General features: G+C 36.0%; 1 long non-coding RNA gene across 1 annotated transcript; it reads left to right on the plus strand.

Moving 5' to 3' along the window:
* Positions 1–229: 229 nt before the first annotated feature.
* Positions 230–9,954, plus strand: LOC129479351 (uncharacterized). Its single transcript, XR_010120140.1, has 9 exons — positions 230–379; positions 1,717–1,962; positions 2,773–2,856; positions 4,288–4,727; positions 5,103–5,242; positions 5,530–5,648; positions 7,477–7,634; positions 8,158–8,254; positions 9,877–9,954. It is a non-coding gene; the product is annotated as an uncharacterized lncRNA (long non-coding RNA).
* Positions 9,955–10,273: the final 319 nt, after the last annotated feature.

Below are 10,273 nucleotides of genomic sequence, written 5' to 3' on the forward strand. Positions count from 1 at the left end.
ACTGTTTCTGATTATTTAGAGAGTGAGAAACTGAAAGAAATTTTAAAGACATTAAGTGAACATTATTTGTTCTAATGGGTTTCTAGTGAATTTCCTTCAAGGTGGGGCACAGAGATTGAGCCGAGAGGTTTTCTAGGAGCGTCTCAAACAGGAAGACAACCCGTAGAAGTGTTTATTCCTCTTGGTTGTCAGTGCTTCAGTAAAGCTTATTTCTTTTTTCCAGCAGGCAGATAGAAGTTCCTGTCACTTTCTCCTTTTTTATGGAGTAGGATGTGATACTCCTTCTAGTGGAAATACCAGTCAAATGTCCATGGGTCTTGAAGAGTCACTACAAACTCCTAGAGATTCTCTCCAGAAGGGAAAAGGGAACTCATCTATGGTCAGCTTCTTTTGTAATTTTCCTGTATTATCTTGTGTGCGCTACTTGTTTTCTGAATGAACTTTGATAAATTTCATCCAGGTAATATAGTGTAATAGTGAAAAACTGCTTAGACTCTAGTTCTATCACTGCTCTTTGTGGAACTTTGGGCAAGTTCTTAACACCCTTGTTCCTCAATTCCTCAGTTTTAAAATGGGGACAATAATAATTCCTGCTCCAGAGTTGTTGTGAGGGTTAAATAAAAAGATGTGTAATTAGCCAGGCGCGGTGGCAGGCGCCCGTAGTCCCAGCTACTTGGGAGGCTGAGGCAGGAGAATGGCATGAATCCGGGAGGTGGAGCTTGCAGTGAGCCGAGATAGCGCCAGTGCAGTCCGGCCTGGGCAAAAGAGCGAGACTGTGCCTCAAAAAAAAAAAAAAAAAGGTATAAATAGCACTTGACACTTACAAGCTGTATCTGATAACCTCCACCTCATAAAAAACCATTCATGCCACAGAAGTATAGAATTTTTACCAGCTAACAAAGTACAGATGTACAAGGATAAAAACAAAGTACTGCTTCATGTTAAAGATAAGTGTTTCTGTGATTTGCATTTGTGTGTATTGTTTCCTTTAAATATAAATCATATTTCAAGTGAAAATATCAGATCATCAGAGAAGAGTTTATTTTCCAAACCAAAATGTTTTTCATCCCTAATTTTTAGTATAACCTTGTTAAAGAAAAAACATCTAAGCAGTATGGTATTTATTATTGTCTGTTTTGCTTGTAGAATTTGCATTTATTTTGTCAATTATTTTATGCATTTCATTTTTGGGGAATAGGTAATTCAGAATCAAGTCTGTCTACTACAGCAATATTTAGTTCTTGTTTATGCCCTTGTTTCAATGAGTGCTGCAGTGTACTTATTTTATTACTTCCCTATAGCAAGTAGATAGAATTTCCTGTTACTTCCTCTGTTTTTGTCATTTCTAATTGATTGGGAAGTACATTATATCATTACTGCAGTAGATTTATGTTATGATGTTTTACCTGTCCATGTTAGAATCAGTTTACATTTCTGGAATCTGGAATAGGATAATACCTATTTGATTTGAAATTGGACAGATAGTAGCTTTATGTTGGTCCAGAAAATCTCATTTCTCATTTGGACAAGATATTTTGGGGTTTGAAAAATTCCTATAATGATTTAAGGAGAAAGCTCTTGTGAGTTATTGTATGCCGAGATAGATACGGACACACACACACACACACACACACACACACGGTTTATTGTGTTGTTGGGTTTTATACATAAAATTACTCAAGTTGCAAATATATGTCTTCCACCCTTGACACTCAGGATAGTGCAGCAGTATGCAGTGGAACCCCCACAATTTGCCGACAAGCACAGACCAAACTAGAAGTGGCCCTGTACATGTTTCTGCGGAACCCTGACACTGAAGCTGTTCTGGTCGCCATGTCCTGTTTCTGCCACCTCTGAGGAAGCAGATACCTGGTGTGGGGTGGATGAAGTGTCAGTGCATAACCTCTTGCCCAACTCTAACACATTCGTGGAGTTTGCCTGTCAGCGATATGATGTCAACAGGTAAATGGGAATAGTGGTTTTTTTACTCAACCTGCCTAAAGCACATGGCATCTGATTGTGAGAATGTATTTAAGGTTACTATTCTGTAAGTTTACAGGGGAAATTCAGGTAGCTTACTTGAAATCCTTTTCTGAACAAAGTAAGATGAAAATAAAAAGCATTTGTAATTGTTAGTTTCCCACTGAGTTTTTAATATGCTATACATTTTAAAACTAACTGGCAGTATATGTTACTATTAGTTATGACTACGTAATTTACATATGGAGTTATGGATAACTCCATGAGTAAATTAGAGGTGGGAATAGCTGTTTTGTGCTGTGGACATTGTAGAGTCTAAGATGAGTACCTTTCCTGTGAGGTTAGTGAACAGAAGTTTTTGGCTTTATCATTTGAGGCATTTGCTCTGCTCCTCGTACTCTGCCTTTTGGGTGGGCTTATCAGGTTCTCCATTGGCAGGCAGGGCTCTGAGTGCAGTAACTTGATTTGCCGTTGTAGTTGCTTAGGAACAGCAGCACTTCAGAAAGAGTGATGGCACTGCTGAGGCGCACTGAGCATCCCACTGCAGGAAACACTGAGGTGTGCCCTTAGCAACAGAAACACACCTCCCAGGCGCCCACCCTCAATTTTGGAAGCCTCGTGTTACACATGTGTGATGAGGAATAGCTTTTGAAGTAAATCCAAGATATGTGCATATTACAAGTATAATATCTGAGTACTTAACATATATCAAGTTTGAAGCTTGGCTGTTGCTGATTGATGTTTAGCTCTAGACTTAAAGTTGCTTTCAAGTGATAACTGTCTTCATTTTAGGCTTGGGAAGATACACATGCAAAATGGGAACAAGCAACAAAACTAATCCTTAGCTATCCAAAAGCCCAAATGGAAAATGGCCAGGTAAGTTTGTAAAGTTGCCTTTTGTCTATTAACTGATCTGCTAAATATATGTACTTCACTTTGGTAATCGTTCACGAGTCACTCAGTAAAGTAAGCATATAGTTGTCTGAAGACTGATATTTAGTTGTGGTTTATCTAGACCTGTACTTTGTAATATGATAGCCACTAGCTATATAATATAATAGTGTGACTATTTAACTTAAATTTTAACATAATTAAAATTAAATACAATTCAGTTCCTCAGTCATATAGTAGCCACATTGCAAGTACCCGGTAGCCACATATGGCAATTACTTACTCTGTTGGACAGCAGAGAGAGAAAATGTTCCCATCATCACAGAAATACTGGGCAGCACTGCTAGAGACTGTTTATTGCAGAGACCATTTCTTTATCTTTTCTTGCTCTTTCTCCCTTCATCAGGGTGTTTCACAGAACTTTCAGAAAAGGAGCAACAGAGGTAGAGAAAAATTAACATGGAAACAATTCATTTTGCTATTTTGTTAGGTATTCTAATTAAGGAATGTCTTGGGCAGAAGATTGAACCCATAGAGTAAATGAAATTTTAAAATGTGGACAGTTCATTCAGCTATTACTATTGACTATATTATCTGTTACTTTGGAAATTGATGAGTTGGTGTTTGTGTGTATGTGATTTGTAATGTTCATATTGCTCTCATTATTAGGCGATTTATAAAAACTGGCTCTTCCCCCACGTTATTTTTCTGTCATGCTTAATTACAATAAGAAAAAAGTTATATTTTTGTGAAGCAAAATTGTGTACCTAATACCTTTATTTGGAGGGGACATGTAGCTTTAGAATGAAAGCTTTTGGGGGATAACTGTTTGATATAATATACAATTACATACCATACAATTCACCCATTTAAAGTGTCCAATTCAGTGACTGTTTTTTAGCATATTCACAGAGTTGTGCAACCATCACCACAATCAGTTTTAGAACAATTTCATCAATTGAGAAAAAAAAACCGGTATCCTTTAGCTATCTCTGCCTCTAACAACCACCCTACACACACACTTTCTTGTCTCTCTTCCCCCCCGCTTCTCCAACCCTAGGCAACCAGGAATCAACTTTGTCTCTGTAGATTTGCCTATTCTGGATATTTTCTGTAAATGGAATTTTAGAATATGTGGGCTTTTATGATTAGCTTCTTTCACTTAGCATAATGTTCCCAAGGTTCCTCCATGTGAAATCAAAGCTTTTTAAAAGAAATTTGATACTTATATTAGTGTATGACAAAAATAAATCAGTAGCTCTTTAAAAATGTATATGGTAATTTGGGGGGTTGATTTTAATGTATTTTTTACATTTTTTATACTTGTCAGGGAAGAAATGTTGGATAAAGAGTAATTTGTCAAGTCTCAACTAATTTAGGTTTAGTGCATGCTTTGCACAAAAATTTTGTGTTTAGGCTGTTGAAAGCTTCACAAGACCATTGTTAAGAGGCAAATGTCCCATGTGAGTGGAGGAGGACCCATAGATTTGTCTGACACAGACTCCCTACAGGCATGGATCAACATGACTGGCTTCCTTTGTGCCCTTGGGGGAGTGTGCCTCCAGCAGAGAAGTAATTCTGGCCTGGCAACCTATAGCCCACCCTTGGGTCCAGTCAGTGAACATAAGGGTTCCATGATTTCAGTGATGTCCTTGGAGGGAAATGCAGATACACCTGTCAGCAAATACATGGATCAGCTGTTGTCGTTAATGGTGTGTAACCATGAGAAAGTGGTACTTCAAATATGGACCAATGATAAGGACCTGGTGGGTCTAGAATTGAGTCCTGCTCTTTATCTGGTGCTATTTAACAAATTGAAGGAGACTATCGGCAAGTTTTTTGACTCCCAAGGACAGGTAAAGTGTGCTCTTTTTTATTTCTCACCTTTCCCTGTGAATAGAGTGACTTGTTTGAAATAATGAAGCCTTTTTCTTTCAGATTATTTAAATTAGGTGCTCACAGTTTTTAAAATTGTCAAAAAATTGTAGAAAGAAGAATCATCTCAATGAACATCAGCTTGCTTCTAGGAGCTCTGATGTGTATGTGTGCCTGAGGGTATACGTGCCTTGTTTATGGGTATGAGTGTCTGTGTATATCTGTATGCCTGTTTGGCTGTGTGCCTGTGGGTGCATGTCTCTATTTGTGTGTTTAGATCAGTCAGTTTCATCTCTCTAGGGGTCTGTCTTCTGGGCATTGATGGCAAATCATTAATATATTTGTTCTCTCTCTAGGTTTTATTGACTGATACCAATACTCAATTTGTAGAGCAAACCCTAGCTATAATGAAGAACTTGCTAGATAATCATACTGAAGGCAGCTGTGAACATCTAGAGCAAGCTAGCATTGAAACAATGATGTTAAATATGGTCAGGTAAGCCTTCTACTGAAATGTAGCAGAAACATACTTTAAGAGATAAGAAAAACCTCTTACACATTGATATTGATAGTAATTGATAAAATAATTTGCCATTCTTTACTGCACACAAACTAGGGTGTGACAATAAGGTAACCAGAAATTGTGTATGCTGTCATATAAATAAATATCTTACTGTTTTCAAACTTACGTTTAGTTCATTTTATTTGATGATTAAAGTATTTTGAAAGCCTTCTCTTATGTCTATATCTGATAATTTTTTTATTGTCTCTGTGTCTGTATAGGTATGTTCGTGTGCTTGGGAATATGGTCCATGCAATTGAAATAAAAACGAAACTGTGTCGGTTGAAGTAACAATGGCAAGGAGAGATGACCTCTCATTTTGCCTAGAAATGAAATTTAGGTGAGTTCTCAAAAGAGCAATGTAGGGTCTTGTCAATCTTAATACGTCGAATGAAGTACAGAAATAGAGTAGATATCTGGTTACTGGTAGAAAGGAAGACATGAAAAGAGAGCAGTTTACACGTTTGTTTTTGTCTACGTCTCTCCTCAAATTTCCATAAGCTTTGTGCCTGTGGCAAGCCTCCCTTTTTCTAAAACTGTGCTGTACTTGAGCTAAGAATTTGATTCTGTTTCCAATCTGATACCATAACTAAGGGCCGTGATGGAGGATAAATATCCATGTTGCTTGCTCCCTTCTGGCTTTTACATCTATGATAGCAGTATCTCTTTTATAAAGTCGTCATGTCACCTGGGTTATCTGCCGAATTATTTGCACTCTAAGTAATCTTACATGACTAAAGGGCTGTGTGTGTGTGTGGGTGTGTGTGACTTCAAAAAAATTGTTTGCTGTTTCTCTTTTCTCCACCATTCTATAGGAATAAGATGATAGAATACCTGACAGACTGGGTTATGGGAACATCAAACCAAGCAGCAGATGATGATGTAAAATGTCTTACAAGGTAAAAAAAAAAAAATGACTTTCAAATATTAGTGGGTTTTACTGTGAGAATTATAACTACTTCATTACAGCTTTGTACTTGTATTTTATGTGTATTTAAACTTTTTAGATGTGAAACTTTTGTGTTTGAAATATGTAAAGACACTAATCTTTATTACTACTTTTTCTTGACCGATAGACTTTCAGGAAAAATAAATGTGTGAGAGTGGTATGTTTGGGAAGTTAGTGTTGTCAGTTTATGAAGAATAGTCTACAGTTATTGGGAAATAAGATACATAAAGCCTCAGATTGCATTTATGTTATGATTAGGTAGATAAAGGTATTATTTGAGAAACTCATTGTGCTAAGTCTAAGAAACAATTGATTTCCTGATTCAAGCATGAGAAATAGAAAAGAAAAGGAAGTAATTAAGTCTACTTTAATGATAAATACTTATTGACACATATCAGAAAGTGATTAAACACTATGGACTGTATAATAAGCATTTACATATGTTTCTTTGACCAAACCTAGCTTTATAATACGGTTGTCTCTCAGTATCTGTCAGGGATTGGTTCCAGGAACCACCCGCAAACTCTTGCCCACATCTCACTCCCATGAACACTAAAATCCACAGACTCAAGTCCCTAATACAAAATGTCATAGTATTTGCATATAGACTATGCACATCCTCCCATATATTTTAAATTATTTTTAGATTACTTATAATATCTAATACAATATAAATGTTATATAAATAGTTGTACCATATTGTTTAAGGAATAACAACAAAGAAAAATCTGCACATGTTGAGTACAGATGAAAGCCTACTTTTTTTTTCCCGCAAATATTTTCAATCCATGGTTGGTTGAATCCGTGGACACAGAACTCGCTGAGACAGAGGGCCAATTGTACATGCTTGTGATTGAAGGTAGTCATTTTGCCTTGTAGAAAGTTAGTATTGCCTTCTCCCCATTAGAGATGATTTTGTATTCTGGGATCTGCATATTAATTCAAATTATTTGGATTGTGCTAATAATTTGTTTAATGAAACATCATCCATGAGGTTTTTCTTTCCTCTGAGATTCCTTAATTGTACTTTAATATACAAGACTAGAATTGAGAGGAAACTTTATTTTCACATGTTTTGGGAGAAGAACAAATAGAAATGTGTCATTCATTAGGACTGACTGATTCAGAGTTTTTGCAAAGTTTGACCTTTGAACTCTTTGTTCCCATGTCCTTATTTTAATTCAAACCTTATGCTCAATTCTCAAGTCTTTGTTTTTAGGTGATTACCCAACGTTTCCCTCAGAACAGCATCGGTGCAGTAGGAAGTGCCATGTTCCTCAGATTATCAATCCTGCCATTGTCTCACCATGTGAAGCAGGGATTTTAGATAAAAAGCCACCACCTAGAATCAAAAGGGGCTTGAAGTTAATGTCAAAGGTGAATTATTTGATAATCTAGCTATCTTAAGTTCCCCTTCCAACTAAAGTTTCAGCTTTTCTTATAGTACTTACTGTTACATTTATATTTGAAATACCCTATGGTTTTCAATTACGTGTTTTTATTTTGTTTGTATTACAAAGGATTCCTTAGTTAGGTACCTAATGGACCTTATTTTCATGAGAAAACATTTTATTATGGCAGATGTCTTGTGTCATGAAGATAATTTTTTCTGTAATCATTCTAGACATTCTGAAACAGACTAGAATGTAGACTATAGGATTTTTTATTTTAAAAGACATTGAACATTTTTAATGTGTATGTTTACATGTAAATATAATAATTATATTTGGGAAGAATAGAAACACTACCTAAAAAAATTTATAGAATGAGGAATGATTGATTTTAACTACTAGCAGAAATTATATCAATGAGAAAATTCATATTTTTTAAAGACTATATTAATGTATAGACTTCATACAATAAATAATCTGATTATTTATAACCGTGTTTTATTGTGTAGATACTTCAGAGTATTGCCAATCATGTTCTCTTCACAAAAGAAGAGCATATGCGGCCTTTGAATGATTTTGTGAAAGCAGCTTTGATGCAGCATGAAGGTAAGCTACTTGCCACTTATTCACTTGCTCTGTTTGAATCGCATGTTTTCAGCTTCACGTAAGTCCAGGTACCTGTTTTACATGAAGTTCCTGTGGAGGTTTTTCTCTTCTGCTCTAGGTCAAGACATAGCTTGTCTTGTTTTATTTTACTATAAAAGACAGTCATAAAAGGAATTAATTTTTTTATAATTTGGTAGTGATTTTCATGTTTGAAAACCAAGAGAGATTTTGGACATGTCTAGTTAAATAAAGGATTTGAGGATGGTACAATATGGGGACAAGGAAGAAGTAGAATTCCTTTTGTTTAAAATTAAAACCAAATTGGTATCGATAATGCATAACAATGTTTAATAAGGTTTTTTTGATGTTAGAATATTTATGATACTTAAATTTGGAACTGTATCTAAACTGTTATTCTTTAAACCAAGTAATGCAAACATGTAAGATTTGTTCATGAGTAACTGAACTTTATGATTTTAGAAAACTTTTCTGCTGGATTTCTATAACCAGGTATTTCACTTTATTTCTCTGAGTTATTGGCTTATCTGTAAAGTGGGGATAAACTCTTTGCCTGAGTTGTTTTTAGAGAAGAAAATGAGATAATTCATTAGAAAGTGCTTTGTAAATTTATGTCTCGAATTCTGCTTTTCATCCAGTGTGAATCTAATTGATCCTCATCATCTAAGCTAGCCTTGTACAACTCTCTCTTCCAGTTTATCATCATTGTAGTTGTTACCGACTTTTTTTCTGTTAGGGAAATTGGAGTTTAAAAGGTATATTATTGCTGGCTGAGCATGGTGACTCATGCCTGTAATCCCAGCACTTTGAGAGGCCGAGGTGGGCAGATCACAAGGTCAGGAGTTTGAGACAAGCGTGGTCAATCTGGTGAAACCCCGTCTCTACTAAAAATACAAAAATTAGCCAGGCACGGTGGCAGGCACCTGTAGTCCCAGCTAGTCGGGAGGCTGAGGCGGGAGAATTGCTTGAACCCGGGAGGCGTAGGCTGCAGTGAGCCAAGATCACGCCACTGCACTCCAGCTTGGGCGACAGGGCAAGACTCTGTCTCAAATCAATCAATCAATCAATCAATCAATCAATAAAAAAGATATATTGCTGAATGACAAGCCATGTTGGAAAGAGAGTGAATGTCAGCATAGGATTCATATTCTGGCATACTGAGTACCAATAGAAAGTTAAAAGGATCAAAGTTTTAATCCTGCCTCTGACCTAACAGGCTATATATCTTTGGGGAGGTCTTTTGTCTGGACCTTCATTTCCTTATCTGTAAAACACTAGTCTCTTCCCAAAGTTTCATCCATCTCAATTTTGTTGTTGTTTAACTTCAGAAGCTGAAGCCAGGTATCAGAAATGGAAAGCCAACTTTCTCCTTGTCCTTTTTACTTTGTCTAATGACAAATCACTTTGTAGGAACAAGCCCTCCGTATTTGTAATTGTAATCTCAGTTGCTTCACAAAGTTATGTCATATAAATTGAATTCAAACTTAAGTCTGGGTGTCTCTGGTGTTGAAAATTCTAATGACTGTGTTTTTTAAGGTTTTTCCTTGATAGAGCATCTGATTGTCCTACAGTGATGCACTAAATCATAGTCTTTCCTTCATCAGTGACGGCAGTGTGCTCACTTTACATGTCTACTCTGGAACAATCAGGAGAAAATCGGCCAGTATCTTTCCAGCAACAGGTAAGATTTCTCAGTCATGGGGATAGTGAACACTCTCCATTTAAATTTAGATTAATAAAATTATTGGTCATGAATTGTGTTTTTTACTTTGCTGCATCTTGGACTAAGAATTATGGTTTAGAAAGAGAAAGACTCTTTTTTTAAAAAAATACAAACACAAGATTAAGTCATATTAAATAATCAACAAACCTATGTAGGTTCCAGTTATTATTATTTTCTCAAGTTAAGAAATCACAGATTAGCTCTTTGGGTTTGTATGGCTTGCAAACTGTCATAGACCCAAAGAAGTTCAAATTAGTGCTGGCATTTGAAGCTGAAGA

Source organism: Symphalangus syndactylus, chromosome 3 (genome assembly GCF_028878055.3).
Source record: "Symphalangus syndactylus isolate Jambi chromosome 3, NHGRI_mSymSyn1-v2.1_pri, whole genome shotgun sequence".
Taxonomy (NCBI): Eukaryota; Metazoa; Chordata; class Mammalia; order Primates; family Hylobatidae; genus Symphalangus; species Symphalangus syndactylus.